General features: G+C 42.4%; 1 long non-coding RNA gene and 1 other non-coding gene across 2 annotated transcripts; both read left to right on the forward strand.

Annotated features, from left to right (window-relative positions):
• The first annotated feature begins 558 nt into the window (after positions 1-558).
• Positions 559-630, forward strand: Trnaw-cca (transfer RNA tryptophan (anticodon CCA)). The gene has a single exon. It is a non-coding gene; the product is annotated as a tRNA-Trp (tRNA).
• A 7,755-nt stretch (positions 631-8,385) lies between these two features.
• On the forward strand, positions 8,386-23,429 carry LOC106026624 (uncharacterized). The gene is made up of 2 exons (XR_001200217.2): positions 8,386-9,292; positions 23,086-23,429. It is a non-coding gene; the product is annotated as an uncharacterized LOC106026624 (long non-coding RNA).
• Positions 23,430-24,107: the final 678 nt, after the last annotated feature.

Genomic DNA, 24,107 nt, shown 5'->3' on the forward strand with positions numbered 1-24,107 from the left:
AAAAGTAGAGTGTTTAAAATGCTGGGTGTATCTTTCCAGCTGCTTATCAAGCTGCTCGTGGCCGTGGCTGCCGCCTGCCGGGTCCCCTCGCGCTTTCTTCCTCTGGGGACAGCAGGGCAGGAAGGGCCGGCTGCCGGGAGCCCGCGGCCTGGCCGGAAAGGCCCGAGGTCCTCCGAGCTCGCCACGCTGACGTCGCCGTTACACGAGGCGGGCCGGCGGTCTCTTGCACACCCAGGAAGCCCGCGGCCGGGGGCGCTTCCGCCAGGCTCGGCCGGCCTGGGGTGCCCGGACCCCGCGTCCCTCTCGGGTCCCTCCGAGACACCGCGGAGGCGGAGCCCGAGTGTCGTCGCCGGGTGACGGCGGGAGGCGGTGCCGCAGCTCAGGCTCGGCTGGCCCGGAGAAGGCGGCATTCCGGCTCCCGAGAGCGAGGCTCGGGGCGCCCCGCCGTCTCCGCGCCCCGGGGTCCGAGGAAAACACTCGGCGGATCCCGGACTTTGTAAGCGCGGGCGCCGCCGCCACAGCAAAGCCTTTAGCAACTCAGAGCCTTCCCACCATTGTGACCTCGTGGCGCAATGGTAGCGCGTCTGACTCCAGATCAGAAGGTTGCGTGTTCAAGTCACGTCGGGGTCAGGATTGGTTTTTTTCCTGCGGAGACCGCGTGCGGTCAATCTCAAAGCTGAGATAAGTTAGACACCGTCAAAGTCGGCTGTACCGCGCGTACCTCTGAGTAACCAAGGACAACCATGTGGCTTTTTCCTTTCTTTGACCATTTTAGCACGATTGCTAGAAAAATGGGATTCCTCCTGGCGACCGATAGGAGGTGCTGCAAGTCGCAGGGTGACGCTCTAGAGGAAGGGTGCCGCCCACCTTCCAGGCCACGCCCACTCCCCCCATCTGCCCAACTCATCTGGGCCTCTCTTGCAGGACATCTCTGCTCGAGGTGGGCTGCCCACCCAGCTACGTGCTTGTCTTCCTGTACTGCACGTATCTCTCCTTCTTTGGGTTAAACTCTCTTTGTTCTGCCCAACTTTAAAAGATTGCTAGTTTCAGTGATGGTCTCCGGTATAGAGGGAGAAAAAAGCAAGCAGTGTAGAAATTTTAAACATAAAACCATACTATGTGAATACAGAGTGAGTGTCCTTTATCCACAGTGCTTGGGACCAGATTTCACATTAAAAAAAAAAAAAGAAAATCCAACGAAATGAGATATGTAGGACATGAAACCAAAGTCTAAACAAAATTCATTTTCTTTCATGTGTACCTTGCATACATAGCCTGAAGGTAAGTTTACACAGTCTTTCTGAGGCATTTTGATTGCCCCTTCCCATGAAATTAGGTAAGGGATTTTTTTCTGGTGTTGGGGATGCTAAGTGAGCTCTCCACCACTAAGCCACAGCTCCATCCACCTGTGGGACTTTCCACCGTGGCAGGCATCATGTCAATGCTCAAAAGTTGTAAATTCTGGAGCATTTTGAATTTTTGATTTAGGGATGCTTAACTGTAAATATATATGGTACTTAATTTGGATTTGTATTTTAAATATGGGGGAGAATTATACATAGCAACTCCAGGATAGTGGTTACCTCTGGTAAATGAAGAGGAAAAGGGATGGAATTAGATGCTTAAAATCAGGCATACAGTGGTGCAGGCCTATAATTCCAGCATTTAGGAAGCTGAGGCAGGAGGATCACAGTTTGATGCCAGCCTGAACTACATAGTGAGTTCACAGTCAGTTTGAACTACATAGCAAGATTGTCTCAAAAAAATATGTGAACACTTAATAAATCTTGTTAGAAGCTTGTTGAGGTCTAATATGAAGCATGAACTTCCTGAGTTTGCTCTACTGTTATGGTCCAAAGCCTTTAGGCCAAGAAACTATTATAGTTTTCTAGGATATTAGAACACCCGGTATACTGGAACATGAAAGAAATACACCTTCATATGAGGTCTAGTTTTTTCATATCTAAAATCTCAGTGGTTCACTTACAATACATTTTAAGAGACAGTTAAGTTAATACATTTTAAGAGACAGTTAAGAGAGAAGACTTTGTTAGTAAGAAATGGCAAAAATAGCAGACAATGATTTCAGATCCAGATGCCAGGTATGAGATTATCAGGTACAGAACACACAATGGATATGTTTAATTAAAAAAAATAAAGTCCAAGAGGGGGACCAAAAAACACTGACCACACAACAAAAAGCAATAAGAATGACCAGATATATTTAAAATAGTTTAAAAAATTATAGCAATAAGTGTTTTAATACTTGAAATTAGAAACAATAGGAATATTAAGCAGCAGGACATAGCTGAAAAAAACTTATGAACTGGAATATTGTGGTGGTTCAGAATAAGTCCACAAATTCCTTGATACTCCCTTCTTTGCCTTGAGTTAGGCTGGACTTAATGACTGTGTGTGACACAAAGTGGGAGTGACAATATGTAAGTTTGAGAGCAACTCATAAGATACGGTGGCTTCCTCTTTGCTCTTGTCTGGTTTCCAGCTTGGGGAGAGTCAGCTGCCAAGCTGCGATGTCACTTATGAAGTCCTACCGAAAATTCCCCTGAGGAGGAACTGGGTCTCCCAGCCAATAGGCATGTGAATGAATTTGGATGACTGTAATCAACAGCTGAGTATGTTTGAGTGAGAGACCATGACCCAGAACCAACCAGCTGAGCCACACCCAAATTTCTGATCCTCATAAACTGTGAGAAAGTACAGCGTGGTGTTGTGCACCTATAATCCCACTTGGGAGGCTGAGGTACAAGGATCAGTAGAGCCCAGGAGTTTGAGAGGAACCTGGTTAATGAAGCAAGGCTCCTTCTCAAACAAATGAGCAAGTAAGCAAGAAAACAAACAAACAATTGGGTGAGATAACAAATGTTTGCAGATTTAAGATTCCATGTTGGGGTAATTTGTTATGCAGCAGTAGATAAGTAATACAACAAGCAAATTTAAAGCATATACAAGAAGATCAAGAGACAAAGGGATAGAAAGATGAAAAAGTGTTGAGATAATGAAGCAGAACAAAAAATTTACCCTTCTGTGAAGTTCCTTGAGGGAGATAATGGAGCCAACAAGGGAAGGGCAGTATTCAAAGACATGATGGCGCCTGAGTTTTTAGAACTGAAATACAAGTCTTCACTCTGAAGAAGCCGGTATATCCTAGACATGGTAGGCTATGATAAGGCAAAGTAATCCATATATACTTTAAGGAAACTGAAAAATACAAAACATAAGGAAAATATTTGAAAAATAGCCTCTTACAGAAAAACAACAAATACAATGAAGCAGAATTCTCAGAAGCAACAGTGAGATCCAGGAAAGCTGTGCTTAGAATTCCAAAGTGCTCAAAGGAGACAACATAGGGATATATAATATATCCTGGCAAGTTTGCTCTCAAGAATCAAGACACTTTCAAACAAATGCAGTGTTGAGCATCTGTTATGGCTTGTGTTAACGTGTCCCCCAAAGCCTCATGCAGTCACAGCTGGGAGTTCTGAAGGTGGCTGGACTAGGGTGTGTGGCACTGGGATTAAGGGCATGGTGCCTAGATTAAATACGCCCCACCCTGGGTGTATGTGGCATCACCCAAAGTGCTGGCAGACTGGATGGAAACTAAAGGACAGAACGGAGCTGCTGTGCTGCCTCCTGCCTGCCAAGAACTGTTTTTCCTCTGCAGTGCCCCTCTGCCATGCCACCAGCCATGGAGCCAACCATGGAGCTATGGATTGAAACTTCTACAGCCCAAAAGCCAAGAGAAACCTTTCTTCCTTTAATTTGGGGTTGGGTATTTTGTCTTAGCATAGGAAAAGTAACTAAGACAGCATTGCTCCCCCACAGACTGTCAAACAGATGTGCTTCAGGAAGAAGGGAAATGAACCCAGGAAGAAGGTCAGAGATGCAGGGGCTGGGAAGTGACAGATGTGGTGACCTTGTGGGTGTAGTAAACCCTGACAACGTACAAGCAACAGTCAGAGAAATTTATGGAGTTAAAACGTTGAACTAAAATACCAGAAAAAAAATGTGTGAGTCAGAATAAACATAATTCTGGAGTAACGCCTTGTAAGATGGTTCTATTGTTGGAGAGGAAGAATAGATTATTTATCGACCTAAGACCACAGGGTGTTAAAATGTAAGGGAATCACTAAAGGGTGGAGATAAGTGACGTGGTGCAGTGTAGTGGTACAGCACTAAGCATGGCAAAAGGAAATCAAAAGTAGAGATAATATTAGTAATGGGCTGATTTGCAGACTGCGCATCCAGTTAAAGACAGCGAGATCTGACTAAATAGGGCTGGGAGTGTAGTTCAGTGGGCCCAGTGGTAGATATTCGTCTAGCATGAAACAGGCCCTGTGCTCAATCTCCAGAACCAAAACCAAGTAACAAAAACAGTATTTCAATAATAAAATTAATAGAGTTGATCACACGGACATATATAGAACTTTTCATACAGCATTTACAGAATGTATTCTTGAGTTTGGATGGAGCATTTTATAAAACTTTTTTAAAAATTTTTTTAAATTTTAATTTTGTTTTTATTTTAAAAAGAACAAAAGAAAACAATGAAACAAAGCAAATCAGAACAGGAAAATGCAAGCAACACAGCACTTCACAACAAAACAAGCGGACATCAACAGTAGCTAACATAATGTCTCTTTTCTTTGAAACAGTTGAGCATATCTTCACACACAATAATATCAAACGTAACAATATAGTAAAAAAAAATTCAAAAGAATGAAAGCATTACAGGACTTCAAAACCAAATAACAGGAAATGAACCATGGCTGCTATAATACCTCATTTTTCTCTAAAAATTTGTCTATAACATCACACATAATAAAATCAAATAAAGCACAACAGGATAGAACTAATCAAAACAGAAGAACAAAAGTATGGTAGGACTTCACAACAAGATGATAGTAAATCAGCAGTAGCTACCATAGTGTCTTGTTTTCTTCAAAGTAGCGTTCATACCATCTCATACAATAAAATCAAACAAAATAAACAAAAAAAAAAAACAAAAATAAAATCAGACCAATGAATGAAAGCATTATAAGACTTCAAAACAATATAATAGGAAACCATGATTACCGTAATATTTCCCATTATATTCAAAATAGCTGCCCTTACCATCTGAAAGCATAAAATCTAACAAAAGACAGAGCAAAGCCAAACCTAATAAAATTATGTACACAATGCAAGAGTTCAAGATAAGACAATAAGAAACTGACAGGACTTTCCACCTTTCCCTCCCTTTGCTCTTTTTTTTTTTTTTTTTTAATTTTACTTAAAGAAAGACTAAACAAAACAGAAAATGGGTAGAAATAATACATACTTTCAAAGAAAGACTAAACAGTAAGAAATCACTAGTTGATATTTAAATATTGTCCTCTTACAAATAGTTATACAAGATACAAAAGTGGAGCATGTAAAGTGGGGTTTCAAACAGCGATACTGCAACCAGTTCTGTTCAACAAAAAAATCACTCTGAGCAAAGAATAACAGTATTGCTGGGTTTCACATTATGTTACTCCCGGATCAGCACTGGGTACTGTAGTGTCTTTTTCTTCAAAGTATTTGTTCATTTCATCATGTGTCATAAGATCAGTTCTCATAAACTCTTTATTGGTTCTAAGCATGCATGAGTCTTAATATGTATTTCTATCCTTTCTATATTAGAGGGAGAAACAAAACAAAGCGAGACAAAACAGAACATATTCTTATAAACACACGAAATGAAAAAGATATATAAGACCACTGTACAAGGGGTTCTACCATGGTTACTGTGTTGTCTCTTGCTATCTTCAATAGAATTGGCTAAATCATCAGACATAGTATAACAATATATCAGTATATAACAGTATTAATAAAAACACAATTTTGTATGTAGTATAAAACTTCAAAAACAGGTAGTAATCAAGCCAGAATGGGTATCATAGTGAGTCCTGTCATCTTCAGTGTAATTGCCTAAACTTTCAGACTTGATACTATCAATCATATAAGTTTTGAATAAAATCTGTCAATACCAAACAGCAATCAAACAAACCAGATTTAACTAAGATCAGTCATGATAAACTAGTATAAGTCATACAGGGCTCCAAATTAAGTGAATAGGAAATGAAAGGTGTTTACTGTGTTATAACCTGGTGTTTTTAGGATAGCTGTCTGTGCCCTCAAATATAATGCAAGTAGACAAACTGGGACAGAATAAAATCTAACCCACTCTCTTCTGCCCTTACATCTCCTCACCAACGCCTTCAGGCTTGCCCGCCACCAGCTTCACTGTGCCCGCCCATCTCTGGGTTCCAAAAGTCGCATTTTAAAAAACTTTGATCACACTGCAGGCTATGAAGGAAATCTGCACAAATTTCAAAGCATAAGTTCCTCCAGATCACTTTCTCTTACCAAACTGTGATTAAACTAGAGACTGACAACATGCTACTAACATTAGCCTTCTATGTTAAGATGTTTTTTAAAAAACACATCTTAATTTACTTTGTGTTCCTGGGGGTCAAACCCAGGGCTTTCTGCATGCTAAGCAAATGCTCTACCACTGATTTGTACCCAGCCCCTTAATACTGCACCCTCCTCCCCCAAAAACCATTTGTAAATTACCTTCTAGGTCAAAGACAAAAAGCAAATACTTGGACAATTTGTATTCACTCATTTTGCCTTACTATAACAAAACACTTGAGGATGGATACTACTAATGGGAAGAGGTTTATTTTGCTCACAGTTTTGGAGGTAGAAAGTTCAAGCAGCTAGGTAGCAGCTGTTGTAGGGGTGGGCTGGCCCCCGCACATCCGGGTTGGAAAGTGTAGGAGAAGAAGAGATCACACCATGAGTCAGGAGGTCAGAGAGATTGGGAGGGAGAGCCCTGCTTTGGTACAACGCTGTCTTTTTCTCTGTTTTTTTGAGACAGGTTCTTGTGCAGTTCAGGCTGGCCTTGAACTCATTATGGAGCCCAGGCTGACCTCGAACTCATGGTAATTCTCCTGGATCCACCTCTTGAGTGCTGGGATCACAGGTGTCAGATTTCTCTTGAGAACTAAAGTTCCATAAGAACTAAGACAGTTCCTTCCAAAGCAGCAGCCCAACGACCTCCCGCTAGACCTCTTTTAAAGTTTCCATCACCTCTCATCACCACATTGGGAACCAGGATTCCAACACGAGGGGACACACTTAAACTGCGTCCAAACCATGGTGGTCACAGTTGTACAGACACTGCCAAGGATGAGACAAAACCACTATCTGCAGACCGTGTGGTTACACAGCCGGAAGCCCTAAAAGAATCAGATGACAGATTACTAACAACAAAAAAGAAGGAATCAGTCAGATGGTGAGGTTCACAGTTGCTGAAGAGAAGACCAAATAACCATTTAGGATGACAAAGATGAACATGTAGAAATGGAAAAATACCTTTCATGTAACATTTTTATGCTGTTTTGATTTTTTTTGCCACAATGTAAATATACACCTAGTCAAAAACAAACAAAACAAAATGAAACAAACGAACAACCAAAAAACCCCTTTCCGGTTGTTGAACTTAGTGAGTGTCTCATTTCTTGAGGATCTGTAAAGACTTTCCAAGGGACACTCAGGTGTGCATCTTTCACTGTTGCTTGTTTATTTCTGAGACAGGACTTTCCTGTGCTGCACAGACTATTCTTGAGCTCCTGGGCTCAACTGATCCTCCAACCTCAGCACCCTCTTCCTCAATATCAAATGAAAAGTGGCCACATGAATCCTTTGTGGACGCGTCAGTGTCACCCTTATCTTGGCTTCTGAGTTTGCTGGTGCGGAGCGCCAACAAGAGGAGGGGGTGGCAGTCAGTGAAGATCACCCGAAGGCAAAGGCAAAGCTCCTTTGTGCCGAGCTTGCTGTAGCGAAAGAGTCTGATTTTAGCACTTGGACTTGGCCAGACTTGATGGGGCAGACAGAGGAGAGGAAGAGACATCGGTGGAAAAAGAGATGACTTCTGGGGTCCTGCAATTGGAGGCTGTTGCCCTGGAGAAGCTGGGATATGGCTGACCAGAGTGGAGCATCCTAGGTGATTAGTTCAGGGGAATGAATATACGTGGCACCCTGTGGGTGTCCCTAAATTGGGAGCAGGGACAAGAATTAGGAAGCTGTCAGCTGCTGATCAAGTTTTTGCCTTTGGGGCTGACTGTTCCAGGTTACTGTTGTGGCAGGGCTTCCTGGGTTGTCACTAGACCTTCTGCAAGGCTGGATGCCTGGACTGGTCCTGGAGGTGACAGGCTTGTGCACAGCTGCACCTGCAGACTGGGCCAGAGCTCTATTTTTATACCTGCTCTGGCTGTCACTTGCTCCTAAATTTAGTCTCTCAAATGACATTCCCAGTTGCCTCCTGACTGGGTCACTGCATCTGTGGTCTTCACAGAGGTCGCAGGGTCTTAAGTGACGCTTTCCACAGAACTCTCTTGGCCCCAGTGCTGGGAACCTGCCTGCAGTCCAGTCTGTGGTCCTCAGCAGGGCACGGTGCCCACTTTTACTTGCCTCAGGATGCAGCATTAGTTGGGACAATCCACATGGTGTTTCCCAAGAGGAAATCTCGTGAGACCACCACCCTGCGGACTTCTGGTTCAAAGGACCAGTGGGACTCTCCAGAGGGATAAGGATCCTATCCTATCGTCCTCAGCTCTGGAGAAATGCAGTAAGTTTGGACTTTAGAACTATGTTCCTTTTGGAATTTGCTTCTCCAATGAGTCTGAGAGCACACTGGCCCACATGGGGTGAGGGGACGGCACAGCACCAGCCAAGATCTGGAACCTGCCTGTCGCCTCCTGCATACCATTTGACTTTGATGCTCAACACAAAAAGAAAACTCCGGCTGTCTGCCTCTCCCTCAGCTCAGAGGAAGGCAGCCTTGCTTACAGGGTAACTGGGAGACACTCCCCGGCCAGGTCTGAGTGGAGAGGTCTCAGCAAGCTTGTAGGACACAGCCAATGTCCCTGAAACTGAGGGATGTCAGCTTTCTTCACACTCCTGGTGATATATAAACCGGACAGTGGCTGAGAACAGAGATGAAAAGTGGCCAGGAAGAAGAATCTGGATATCTCAGAAAGCATCCAAAGCAGATTACAGAACCAGGACATAGCAATTGTCTAAAGCAAAATGACAGAGACCCACACACTCTGTCTCACACACATGGCCAGAAAGCACTGTGTCAAAATGTTAGGGTAGTTATCGCTGGGCCCCAGGATGACAGCATTTTTTCCCTTTTTGCTTGCATTTTCTCTTTTTTCTGCAAGGGACTTAAAGAACAAGGGTAAGTGTACTGACCTACCTCTGGAGGGCTTAGCTCTATATTCTGATTCCACCTCTGATTAATTGTGTGACCCTGTACAGCTTATTTAACCTTCCAGTCTCCAACTTTCTCATCTATGAAATGGGGACAATAATGTTCTGTCCTCACAGGACAGATGGGGGAATCAGTGGGTGGATTTATATGGAGTGTTTCAAACAATGAGTGGCATGTGACAGATTACATCAACACAGACATCGTGATTATTATCGCCCTTCTTACATTGTTCATATTTTTAAGGTTGAGAAACTCCTCATTTGATAGTAAAAGAAGACTGTATGAACTCAGAACATGGACTAAGAGCCAGACTTGATGATATGCACCCGTAGTCCTAGCTATGTTGGAAGGTTGTGGCAGTAGGATTGCTTGAGCCCAGGAGTTCAAGGCCAGCCAAGACAACATAACAATACCCTGTTTCAAAAAACAGAGTCAGGTGTTGTGGTGCATGCCTGTAATTCCAGTATGTGGTAGGCTGAAGCAGGAGGGTTGCCACAAGTCCAAGACCAGCCTGAGATACATAAGGAGTCCAAGGCCAGTCTCAACTAGAAAGCAAGACCGTTACAAAGCAAAGCAAAACAAAACAAAACAAATAACAGGACAAAACAAAAATCCCTAGAACTTAGACTGAAAGAGTGGTCCTCTATCACCAAGACTTTCTGACCCTGTGATCCTGTGCTGTGAGCAGGTTGTTCAAACCCTCAACAGACTCGGCTGCTTAGGCCATCACAGGCAGCTTCATTCTTGTTAGGATCTTGGGTTTTGACAGAGAGAGAGAGAGAGAGAGAGAGAGAGAGAGAGAGAGACAGAGACAGAGACAGAGACAGAGAGAGAGAGAGAGACAGAGACAGAGAGACACAGAGAAATGGTGCTACCCTACAAGTAAAACCTCAGCCTACCAGCAGAGGGCAGAAATGGCAAATCTAGGAAAAAGAGGGCTGGCAATTCAAGCTTCTTTCTCTGACAACAGTGACAGACAGCTTACAGACAGTGATCTGTAAGAGGATTTCTGGGCAGTGATATAATCCTTGTACACTTTTTGAGGGAACACATAGAGTTTTCACCATAATTTAAAGTAGTTGCAAAGGGCTGATGCACAGGAAATAGAAACATTTTAAAATAAAATGATTACATCATTCTTTTAAATATATCCAGTGATGTCCAGACACCATGGTAACTTGGGACTGTCATCCACTTTAAAATACAAAACTAAGCTCTTCTCTAATAGAAATTTCCCTTCTTTCTCTGTGTATTTTCATTCTTTCTCCCCATAAACTTATGATGGTATGATTTTATGCTTAAGGTCTTTTATTTACCACCCTAACACACTTTTCACTACATAAATATAAATCTAAATTGAAAAGTAGAGCATCTTATTCCGAGATCTTCAGAATCTCATCACTGTCATTTGTCTTTGGTGTGGAAGTCTCACTCTAACTGATATTAGTGCTGCAAACAGCACAGGTGTATTACAAGGTTCTGGCATTGTCTGCTTGTGTCCTTGTTACTTGACAAGTTTTTAAGGGCTGGGCAGTTTGCTCTAGCGAGGTGTGATGTGGCTGGGAAGGTGGCATTCTTTGTTAACAATGACCCATGAGAGGAGAAGCAGAAGGAAGACCCAATACACACAGGGCAGTTGAAATAAGGGACCTGAGGGCCAGGAGGGTGAGTTCCTCTAAGCCGCCCTTGTCACATATTCCTTTGGAAAGCCTTCCTGTGTTGGGGTTGCCTGCGCCAGCTCGCAGGTGCTATCAAGAATTGCTATGGAGGCCAGGCATGTGTGCACACCTGTCATCCCTCCTTCTGGGGAAGCCGAGGCAGGAGAAGTGTAACCTGGGACCAGCCTGGTTAACTTAGTGAGACTGTCTCAGCATAACATTTTAAAAGGCCCAGAGATGTGGCTCAGTCACTGGTGGAGAACTTGCTCTGGGTTTAATCCCTAGTACTGAAAAAACAGAACAAAACAACCCAGCCAGCAACAACAACAACAAAATCCCTGCTATAGATAGAATGCCCAGGCGGAGCCAACTGGCCACTGGACAGCGTGCTGGGGTAACCACAGCAGAGCAGATGAACGAGCCCAAGGACAAAGCATTCTCCTAACCCCAGACCCTTTTTTTTACAAATACGTGGCCCAGGAGAGCTCAGAAATCACAGATCGAAGTCAACCCAAAGGACCCCATGAGCCAGAGTCAGATGAAAAGTTATGAATGGAAAGATTTAAAAACTTCAGTGTTCTCAAGTGACTTCATTATTGATGGCTAGGAAGAACACAGCACAGTCTCTGGTAGTATTTTGGTTTTCAATGTTTTATATTATGTTAAAGTACTTCAAGCGTAACACTTGCATATGTCTACATGCTAAATTGATTGCCTTACTTACTGAAATCATTCCTAGCTCTTTAAATTCCATTGTTTGGCAAGTCATGTACATTAAAAGTGAAAAAATTTAAGTACTTGAAATGCATGTGCTTTTTTAACTTACAAGGTAAGGATGGCTCAGCTTGGTCTTCAGCCTTTTGAAGATCTTTTGTGATGTCTGGTCTTAGATGTTTTGCAATGGGACACAAGTCCATTGTTTTTTTTTTTTTTAAACTAAATTATTAATACAAAGAAAACAGGTTCATTCAGCTCATAGTGTTGGAGGTTGAAAGGGCAAACAGCACACACAGCTCTTGTGCAGGTCCGCTTGACTGTATCATATCTTGACAGGAACGTGTGCAAGAGGCGTGAGCACATGTGGGGGGGAGCCAGACTTGTTCTTTCAAGAAAAACACGGGGTGGGGGGAGCTGGGGATTTAGCTCAGCGGCATAAGCACCTGCCTTGCAAGCAGGCGGTTGTGAGTTCGATCCCCGGTACCGATTAAAAAAAAAAAAGAAACACACGGGGGGGGGGCATGTGGACTGCTTTAATCTCTGCTGAGGGTAGCACCACTGACCTCCCACCAGCCACCCTACCTCTTCCGAGTCCTGATACTTTTCATATCACCACACTCAGGACCAGATTTCCAATGCACGAGCCCTGGGGGGACCGAACAACAAACACGGACCACAGTGGTGCGGTCTTAACGGAAAGAACAGGTTTTGTTTTATTTTGTTTTGTTTTGAGATCGGTCTAACTATGCTATCCAGACTGATGTTAAACTTGTGAGCTCAAGGGATCCTTTTGCATCAGCCTCCCAAGTAGCTGGGACCACAGGTGTGAACCGTGGAAGCTGGCTGGAAACTGGCTTTGGAGTTAGATGTATTTGCTTTCAAATCCTGGTTTGATTTTAAATAAGCCTCTTTCTTCTCATTTATGAATAATAACTAATAATATGATTATCTCACTTGTTTTAAAATCAAATTATGTACTGTTTCAGTGTCTGGCCCTTAGAGACTTTCACTGGTAGGTATTCTTTTGTTGTGGTTTTTATACTGTGATGGGTCTCAGGACCTTGACCTGTTGGTCCAGATCTTCCCCTAGTTTCCTGCGTGGGAAGTCCCTTTACTGACTCTTGGGCCTAGTGACTCAGTGTGTCCAATGCAAGGATTATATGGATGTTCGTTAAAGCCCATCCAGCTCGAAGCTCTCTAACTCTAAACTTCCGTGACTTCGCTGTTCACATAGATCCATGGAAGGTGCATGCCTGGGAGAGCAAAGAAAAACACTCAGATCCCACCCAAGGCGCAGGACACCAAACGTGCATTTTAACGAGATCCACAGGTGATCTGGAGAAGCGCTGCTGCACTGTTCCTGATTCAATCAATTTGAAGGCTGGGGGTAGCTGGAGTGGAACCACAGTACTGTGAAAAGATGTTTCCTAGGCACAAGTGAAAGCCCTAGAGAGAAAATGTCCTGTGCATCACTGTTGTACTAGTGTGGATGGATGCAAATGTCTTTTACCAAGGGGAGCTGATTAGAGCCGTTCATTCCTGGGTCTGCCGAAGTCTGCAGTTTCTCTAAAGAAACTTTCAAACTATGCTCAAGCAGTGTATTTGGAACGGGTTAATTTACTTCCCCATGTAGGCAGCATTTAGCCAGTTCAACAGAGCAGTGCACAAAAGATTTGAATTTGTACTTTAAAAAATAGATAGTCAAACGACCAATACATACATGGCACGTATCATTAGCCCTCAGGGAAATGCAAATTAAAAGCACATTACCGACCTGTGGTACGCACCTGTCATTCCGGCACTCAGGAGGCTGAGGTAGGAGGATCTGAATGCCAAGCCAGCCTGCACTACATGGCAAGTTCGAGGCTAGCCTGGTTACATAGCAAGACTCTGTCTCAAATAAACCAAACAAAACAAAACTATAGACAGACAACACAATAAACTACGGTCACATGCATGCTACAATATCAGAAAGCTACAATAAAGTACAGCAAATGGAAATTTCCAGCACTGTTAGTGTGTTTGTAAACTTGTAAACCTCTGGAAAACTTTAGGAAACTTACAGCCCAGGTTTATTCTTAGATATATACTTATGATATATACTTACGCTCACTAAAAGACATCCAACTGCTCCTAAGGCATCATGTATAATTTATCCAAACTGGAAAAATCGCAAATGTTCCTGTGAAAAACAATAAATGAATTAGGTGTGGCCTAGTCATGCAGTAGAGTGCAGTACAGAAATGAGAATTAGCAAATTGCAACCACATATAGCAATGCAGATAAATCTCACCATTGGGATAAGGCCAGTGAACCATGCAGATGACATACAGTTGAAAATAGACATAATGGATCTGTAGTTGTATTGGTTTCCTGGGGCTGCCATAAACAAATGATCACAAATTTGCTGACTTAACACGAACTTATTCTCTCACAGTTCTGGAGTGCAGAAATCCGGAATCAAGGTGTTTGCAGTGCTACATTCCCTTCAAACATCTCGGGGAGGATCTTTCCTGGACTCTTCCAGTCTGTGATGGCTACAGCTTTCCTTGGCTTGTGGCCCCATTACTCTCATCTCTGCCTCCATCTTTACATGATCTCCTCTGTATCCATAGCATCATTTCTGTTTTTATAAAGACTCTTGTCATTGGATTTAGGACCCACTCAAATAGCCCAGGATTATTTCTTCTCAAAATCCTTAACTTAGTTACATCCACAAAGACATTTTCCAAATCAGGTCACATTCATAGACATACCATGGGAAGAGGGCAACATTCAACTTTCTATAATACTACTAAAACCCAGGACAGTGATTGTTTTGGGAGAGATTAGTGATTGGAAGCCCACAAGGAAGGCTTTGGGATGATGGTCATTTTCTGTTTCTTAATCTGGGTAGTGGTTATGCAGGTGTATTCACTCCAAAAGTTTCATCTGACTGTACACCTATGATCTGTGCTCTTTTATTTCTATATCTTGAGCTAAAATACTTTTTAAGGTGATGCTGGGATTGAACCCTAGGCCTTGCACAGGATAGTTAAATACTCTAGCTATACCCCCAACCATAATCACTAATTTTTTTTAACAAAAATAATTCATCAAAAGAATTAGTAAAAATTTCCCCATTCCTCCTATCTTCCTAATGAATAGAACCTTGGGTTCTTAGAACAGATCACAACCGGGAAGCAGGATCAGCTCTGGATACCTTGTGTTTTGCAGGATATAGGCACTTCAGTGCAGAAGGAATCACTAATAAAGTATTCTCCAAGAAGAAACTGATGTAAATTTCCTTTGGGGTTGAAATCAATATAGCTCCCCTTGCTTTGTTTCAGTTAGGGTCAGCGTGGTGTATCTCTCTCCATGTCTTCATTTTTAATCTCTATACATCTTTATATTTAAAGTAGGTTTATTTTATATAATACAGTTTGCAATATACTTGTATATATTGCAATATACTTTTAACTTCATGAACTCTTTCTTCAATGCTTTCCTTTTTCTAAGCAGATCTGAGTTTTTACCTATTATCTTTTTCTTTTTCCCTAAAGAACTTCTTCTAACATATCTTGTAAAACAGGCCCCTTAATAATAAATTACTTTACTTTTTGTTTGTCTTAGAAAGTATTCTTCCTTCACTGGTGAAGGATACTTTATTTTTACTTTTTTTTTTTATTTTGAAGGTAGTAGAAATAGAACAGAACAAGGCAGAGCAAAGCCAATTGAGACAATGCGGTGAAATCGGTACCGACCTTCACAGGAGGTTACCAGGATGACAGTAGTAGGTACTAGAGTATATCTCGTTATCTTCACAATAGTTGTCTAGCCAATTAGGTACAGTGAAATCAAACCAAAGACAGAACATTACAAAACCAATCGAAAAAGCATAATGAGTACAGTAAAGCAATTAATCATAATGAAATAAAACAGTGAAAACATTTGCTTCCAAACAGAAGATGGAAGGAAATCCCCCATATTTGCTATATTGCGTACAGTCATCCTCCCAAGAGATGCTCAGACCTCTGTCCCCAGTTGCTAACGGGGTGGGGGGATGTTTCATTCCCAGCTCGTGCACTGGTAGGCTCACAGGAGATGCTGCCCGGGTCTCCTCCTGGCTCGCGCCAGAGAGAGGCGCTTACCAAGAGGGCGGGCGAATTGCTTCTTTGTGCAGCTGCCTGGGTTCCAGCATGGCCGTGGCCGGATCTCTGGGGCTGCTGCTGGTCACGCAGGAGGAAGGCTCTTACTGGATACTTTTGCAGGGTAGAAAATTCTAAGTTAGCAGTTTTTTCTCCCTCAACACTTTAAATGTTTTATTCCACTTTCTTTTTGTTTGCATTGTTTCTTAGAAGTCATATAATTCTTATTTTTGCTCCTTTATTGGTAAAATTTGTCTTCTTCACTCTTGTAGCATCCTTTCCTCCCTTTCTCTCTCCTTTCCTTTCTTTGTCTTTTGAGATCGCGTATCTACATACTCTGTACTGTGTGCCATCAGGCTGCCCTTGTAGCCCAGGCTGATCTTGAACTTGTGATCCTTCTGCCTCAGCCTCCCAAATATGGGAATTATAGCCATGAACCACCATGCCCGGCAAGATTTTTTCTCCATCTTTCATTTGCTAAAATTTGGAAATGATGTGCTTAGGTGTAATTTTCTCTTTTAAAGATAGTCAAACCCAGAAAAACAAAACAGAACAAATTGAATCAAAACAAAGCAGAGAAATTGGTGCAGAACTTCAAAGTAGGACAACAATGGTTGCCATAGTATATTTTATTATTTCACAATAGTTGCCCATTCCATCAGGTATAGCACAATCAAACCAAAACAAAACAAAACAGAATAAAGCCAGTGAAAGTAGAATATTCAATAAAGCAAAAACAATTGGAACAAAATGAAACAGTGAGAACAATATTGGATTTTAAAGACAAGGTAGAAGGAAATCCCCCAAAATTGCCATAGGTGCTCAGACTGCCAGCCCCAGGACTGCAAAGTCAAACAAACAATGTAAACATCCAGTTGCTTTTTGTACCTCAAGTGCTGTCAACTCAGCCTGTCCTCTGAGCCAGCCGGTTGCTTAAGGGGGAATAGTGGGGTGGGAGTCTCACTGGTCGACTCATGGTGGGTGCTGTCTGACTTTTTTCCTCCTGGGCGGGCCCTGCAAGGCTGCATGGTTCACCAGAAAGCCTGGCCTTTGGCTTGTTGGCTGGCTCCTCCCAGTTCCAGCATGGCCGATTCTGTTCCACTGTTCTTGGATAGTCTGTTGTATTATTTTTTCAAGTATTTTAGAAATTTATTTTTACTACATGTTTATATTAAAAACTAATGATATTTATGTTGGGAAATTGGTGCATTCATATACTCATTTTGCTAATTTTTAATCCCTCTATCCTATTCTCCCTTTCACAGTCCTTCTTTCTATTTTCCAGTTTTAGCAGTTTCTAGTATCACCCAAAACTCAGAGATTTTTTCTTTGCCATGTCTAGACCACTGATGGGCCTGTCAGTAGCATTCTTAATTTCTAGTGCATTGTTTTTGATCTCTAGCATGTTTTTTTTTTTTTTTTTTTTTTTTTTTTTTTTTTTTTGTACCAGGAATTGAATTTCCGACCTTGTGCTTACCAGGGAAGAGCTTGAGCCACTGTGCTAAATCCCCAGCCCTCTAGCACATCTTTTCAGTCATTTCTTAGAATTTACACCTCTCTGTTTATATCACCCATGCATCCTCCTCCTCCTCCTCCTCCTTCTTCTTTTTTATTTTTTCCGATGACAGGATCTCAGCCTGGCCTCAGTTGCTGGTCCTCTTGCCCTAGCGACCCTAGCTAAGATTATAAGGCATTTGTCACTACTCTGAGTCTGGTTTTTTTTTTTTGGTCTTTTTCTCTTTTTATCGGTACCAGGGATTGAACTCACGACTGCCTGCTTGCAAGGCAGGCGCTTATGCCGCTGAGCTAAATCCCCAGCCCCAGTCTGTCTGCTTTTACTTGTTATCTACTTTATTTACTGAGCCGATAATCATGGGCTTTTTTGTACCAAGAATCAAACTCAGGACCTTGTACTTGTTAGGCAGGTGGTGTGCCACTGAGCTATATCCACAGCCCTAATCATGATTTTTAAAAGTTCCTGATCAAACATTTCTGCCATATTGAACTCTGGTTCTGATGCTTACCCAGTCTCTTCAAATTATGCTTTTCCTTCTAGTATAACTTGTGAAGTACTTTTCAGTGTTTCCTCCCCTTAGGTAGGATGCTAGCATGGTTTAGGTAAGGTTTCCCTTCCACAGGTCATGTGGGTGCTGATAAAACCTTAGAAAGTTAGGCTTTGTCTAATTAGTCTCTCCTAAGAGCAGGCCTTCTTAGAACAGAGTGTCCTGGGATTGCCAAAATGGTTCATCTTCCTTTCTCCCAACAACTGGGACTTCACCCTGATAGTCACTGCAAGGATCAAGTCGAAGTCCTGGAAGTCAAACTTACGCAAACCTGGGTCCCTCAGTAACTGGATCCCTGTGGGGTTTTTGATCCTCAGAGCTGTCTGCACTCAGCCTCTGGCAATCTGTCAATTACAGGTCAGATTTCCCTGCCCTGCGCTCGTTCCTATAGAAGTTCCCTTTTGAGCTTTTCCTGTGGTAAGTTTCGACTCTGTGTCTGTCAGTGTTGCTCGCTTATTTTGGTGGCAGTGGTTGGCCCTGTGACTTCATTTCTCTGATAGATTTAAGAGTTGCTGATTTTTTAAAAGAGCAGAATATGTTTATTGAGAGAAAGAAATTTTTTGTTTAAGAGAGAGACAGAAGAGGTCCTGAGCAGGTTGCCCAAAACTCTGTCTTTTCCAGGGAATTTTATAGAGTAAAAGCACGAGGTAAGATGGGTCCAAGGTGAGGAAAACATGGAAACTTGCAAGGTGGGCATAAGGTGGAAATCAGGGACAAATGGGGAAGCAAATGGGGACAAGTGGGCATGCTTAAAGAGCAGTGACTCTTCCCATAGGTGGTTGGGACGGCGACTCCTGGCTTTCTCAGCGTGATAAAAAAAAAATCAAGCATGGAGTATCAGTAAATTTAGTAACTAATTCAAATGCAACATGTACAAGAACAAAATAATAAAAATGTTCCATGTTTTAATAAAACTCTGCAAGACACAAGACAGTTATAAGCAATTATAAGCAATGAGCAAAGACAAAGCAAAATTTGAAGTATAAAAATTTGTTACCTAAATGTGTCCCAGTCCAGAGTCTATGAAACAAAAGCAAACTCTCCCCTCCATCCAATGATCCTGGTGGAACCTCCAAATGATATAGAGGGATGAAACTCCCAACCTACTAGATGTTCACTACAGTTCATTTTCTCTAAAATTGACGAATGAATTTTAGGAACAATGGAGGTTAAGAGCAGACTATATTTATTGAGAGAAAGCTTCCATCTGAGAGAGACAGAAGGGGTCCTGGGTGAGTTGCCTGAGTTGTTGATTTTTTAGTTTATTCAACTTTTCGCTTGTTAGGATTAAGTAGTGGCTTTTAAGCTCCTTTGATGGACTGGAAACCAGACAGCCATAGTGATTATTTAACATATTCATCCTGCTCATCCCTTCCCGACACAGGATACTATACCAATTCGAGGGGTAGCCCCTAATCAGCCTGAATTAGTCACCAACATGCATTCCCCTTCCACTACCTCAACCCTATTTCAAGACTGTAAGGGAAAGGGTGCGGGTTTTGCCACTATAATCAAGCTCTCAGATCAGAGAGTGACCTCAAGCTGTCAGTTTAGCAGCATCCAGGTTGCTAGAGTCTCATGTATACAGGGACTAGAATTATCTTGATGTTAACAATTTGCATTATTTTTACTTTCCCTGGGAGGCAAGCGTGTTGAGGAATGATTTTCAAATGTTTATTAAGCTCCAAAGAGAAGGAGCAAGATAAGATTACAATTCATGTTCACTCCTGCTTGAGCTCTAACACATAGGAGTACACAATGGCATAAAATACATTCCAGAGGGCCACCTCACTGTATCAGATACTTAAAACAGAGTATTAGAGTATAAGACAGAACCCAAATTAGCTAAGATGTCTGTTCTCCCCTGGCAAACCTGAGAGGAAACCTTACTGTGGCACTGAGAACAACAGAGGCGCTAGGGTTCGGGTAACAGCTCCTCACAGCCCCGGTGGAAGCCTGGTCCCCAGTGCTGTGCTGTTGGGAGATGTGGAAACTTGAAGAGGGGACCTTGTGGGGAGTCTTCTGGTCATCATGGGGGTACTCTGGGGAGAGCTGTGAGGCCTGGTCCATTCACCTTTTCTTCACATTGTGGCTCAGTCAGGCACCCCTTGCCATGATGTCCGGCCTCCCCACAGACCCCAAAAGTAGGAGGCCAACAGAGCCTCCGAAACTGGGAGTCCAAATAAGCTCTTCTTTTTACAAGCTGGTTACCTTGGGGGTTTGTTACAGTGACGGAAAGGAGACTCGCACAGTCGACAAGTTGGATTTAGGGTTTGGAAGGACATTGAAGAGTTAGCTGCGTGTCAGTGGTGGTTTCCTTGTCACTGAGAATCACCTGACTGACATGAGCGAGCTTGTACACATGCAGATAAAGGGCCTAGCAGAGCCGGGGTAAAAATGGAGGGGAACTTTCTCTCAGACAACGTCCAGTGGAATAATTGAATTCAAGGATAAAGACAGTATCAGCCACCTGTTCATGAAAAAACAAATCTGTGTGTATCAGTCAGGGTGCTTTCTTCAACAAGGAGGAAGTCCTGTAGTACAGAGTGGACCAAAGATAGTAAGAAACCCAGCAGGCTGGAAGGCCCAAGACAGGATACCTTGGAATCCAGCTTCACTTTCTTTTGTGAAATAACATGGACGACTTGGAATGCTACCTTGACAAGGAAGTGCACCTGTCACATCCCCAGGTCAGGAGAAAATTGCAAACTAAACATTTTGCACTCTGAAGTAAAGCAAACCCGACCACACAAGGTCTCTCTGACACATTCTAGAAACCCACTAACAATACTGTTTGAGTCATTCCTATAAGTTGCTGACTCCTTGACCCAAAATACCTTTTTTTCTGATTCTCATAATGTGATAACTGAAAATCTGTTACAACCTGCATGGGTACAATTTTCTTGTGAATATTTTGGGGCCTCCCCATGAATAGATTTATTAACCATAATATTTATGTTTGTCTTGTTTTTCTTCCCAAAACACGTCATGTTTCCTTATTTAGCAATTCATTCTCTGAAGTCTGAATTTGTAACTATTTTGCAAATAACATTCTCTTGTTTTAAGTGCATCTGGCTGTATCTTCCTGCCAGAGCCAAGGGGCTGCCAAGAGCACTTGGAGGTACCTCTCATCCAAGTCAAGAACATTGCTCTCAGGGTTTGATTGCTCTGCCCATGATGACTTTCCGGAAGCAGTACAGCCTGACTTTCACTGAGCCTGCGTATTTTGACATCATATTTGTTGGCTCTGTTTCTGCTTTAGTTTCTAGATTTGATTCAATTCTTGGCCAGGTTTCTGGCTTGTGCATTGTGACTTACTTATTTCCCATAGTGGGATTTTTGATGATAAGACCATTTGGAGATCACTATCCAGTAGCTGACAACAGGAATTTTGGTTGCTAAGGGTTTTTGTTCGTTTGCTTGGGGGGGGGGGCAGGGGGAAGGGTCCTGATAGCCCCAGAGACTCTGAGCTTTGTTTATACTGTTTGTACACCAATATGGGCTCAAATCACTCAATAAGGAAATGCCCTCTCCTCTCTCTCTCTCTCTCTCTCTCTCTCTCTCTCTCTCTCTCTCTCTCTCTGGAATGGAGAGCAACCCTTTGATATCTGTAGGTTAACCAACTGGTTTGTGTTTTATGATCTCTGGACAAAGCTGATAAACCTGAAAAAAAAAAAGGTTCTTTTTTCTTTGTGTGTGTGAATAAATAAGTCCCCTTTTGACCCCCAGTTCTCTTGAATTTTAAAATTTTTTTTGTTTTAAGGAGAATAGAACCCAACAACAAAACAGAATAGAGCCAATCAAAACAAAGCAATGAAAGTGGTACATAACTTCAAAACAGGACAACAATGGCTACCATAATATGTCTTGTTATCTTCACAATAGTCCATTTCTTAGTCACAGAAAATGTAATAAAACAAAACAGAATAAAACCAATAATAACAGAACATTGAATAAAGCAAAAAAAAAAAATCAGAACAAAACAAAACAAAACAGGGAGAATAATACTGGATTTCAAAAACAAGACAAAAGGAAATCTCTAGTATTTACCATATTGCAATAGGTATCCTTCAAATAGATGCTTAGACTATCAGCCTGAGTCCTGCAAAGTTGATCAGGATAAGAAATACAGGAGAGGTGAGAGTGTAGCGTATAGTAGAGTGCTTGTCCCGGTTGGGTGAGGTGTTGGATTCAATCCCCAGCACACAAGCAAAACAAAAGAGACACACAACAAACAAAGAAACCAGGGAAGTTGGAGAAGGTAGTGAAGAGGAGACACAGAACAATGGCTCCCGAAGCTATCCATTCCAAAGACGTCTTTTCCCGGGAACCCATGGATATGCTACCCTCCCCGGTGAAGGTGTGTGTAGACAAGCTCAAGGATGAGGTGCAAAGGTCATCTTAGATTACTGGTGGGCCCTCTGGCCTCTGGTTTTGCTGTGTGATCACTGTGTATCATCTCCCATGTGTGATATGGCAGAAAGGCCATCACCAGAGCTTAAGCAGATGCTGGAACCATGCTCTTGAATCTCCTGAACTATGAGCTAAATACATTCTTTTCTCTATAAAGTACCCAGCACCGAGTATTTTCTTGTAGTGATAGAGAAAATAGACTAATTCGTGAGTCTATTGGGGGTGGTTTGTGTGTTTTTGATATTTTCTCACTTCTGAATCAGTTTTGGTTGTTCCTGATAAATACTTATAGGCTGATGATATAACAGATTAGTACTAACTTAGTGGCTTAAAAGAACACACAATGATTCTCTCACAGAGGTCTGGAGTCTGAAATGGGTTTCATGTTATCAGGGCTGCATTTCTGCTGGAGGCTTCAGGGAAGAATATGTTTTCTTTCCTCTTCAAGATTCTAGAAGACAGCCAGACAGGGTAGCACATGCCTATAATCCCAGAACTCAGGAGGCTGAGACAGGGGGATTGCCATGAGTTTGAGGCAAGCCTGGGCTCCGTAGTGGGTTTAAGGCCAGCCTGAAAAGCATAGTGAGTTTCTCTCTCTCTCTCTCTCTCTCTCTCTCTCTCTGCCTGTCTGTCTCTCGTTTCCCCCCTCTCTTTCTCTCACACATACATACACAAATGGGAGGTTCTAGAAGCACTGTATTGCTTGGGTTATAGCCTTTTCCTCTATCCAAAGTATATCACTCCATTCTAGAATTTGGATATGATTTGAATGTGTCTTTCAGGGATTCACATGTTGGAAGTATGGTCCTCAGTGTGGTGATGTGACAGGCTACGAGACCTGAAGAAGTGGAGCCCACCGGGAAGTCACCAAAGACATTACCCTCAGATGGGACTAAAACTGGTCTCTTGGAGTTGTTCTTGTGAAAGCTGGTTATGAAAAGGCAAGCTCAATCCCTCCCACTTCCTGCCTCTGCATGTGATCCTTCCCTCTCACATATGTTCCCATCACAATACCATCTGCCATGATGTGGTGCAGCCAGGGGCCCTCACCAGAGCCAGTGCCATGCTCTTCATACAGTTCACTTCCAAACTGTGTGCTAAATAAACCTCCTCTCTTTATTCATTTACGCAGCCTCAGGTATTGTATTATAGCAACAGAAAAGGAACTCATATACTCTAACCTCCGCTCTGTCATTACATCTCCTTTTTTCTGACTTTGATCTCCTCTTATAAAGACTCTTAAGAGTTCATGAGCCCACCCAGTAATCCAGGATAATTTTTGCTTGGGGAGACATCTAGATACAAGCCATAACACCAAGCATCTGCATGTCAAAACTGTCAGAAAACACATTGTCTGTTTTCCCACCATCATTAGCCAGACTTGAAGAAAATCTCAGGAAATTTTATAAGGTCAAGAAAAATAAGCTCTTACATCTGCACCCAAGAAAATATAAGCTGCACACCATGGTGTCAGGAGAAACTGAGGACCAAGAAGCACCTACAGGTTCAGACTCAAGTCCTGAGCACTGCCATATCAATAAATAAGAAAGTCATAAAAAATCAGTGATCGGAGATCAAGTGTATGTTCAAGAATTTTTATTTGTTGAGATTCCCATTTCTTGGGAAAACCTCTGTATTCCATACATGCAATTTTGGTGAGATGGATTAAGGTCACAGACAGCATTCAACTCTTTTTTTGAATCACAGCACAATGCACAGTCCAGGTCCAGCCACATACAGGACCCTTTTTACTGGCCAGGGCGATTGTTCCAGAAGGGGGCAAGAAACTTAAGCAAGATCCAAT

This window comes from Cavia porcellus, unplaced genomic scaffold (genome assembly GCF_034190915.1).
Source record: "Cavia porcellus strain 051 isolate PalLab524CR breed Dunkin Hartley unplaced genomic scaffold, mCavPor4.1 scaffold_32, whole genome shotgun sequence".
Lineage (NCBI taxonomy): Eukaryota > Metazoa > Chordata > Mammalia > Rodentia > Caviidae > Cavia > Cavia porcellus.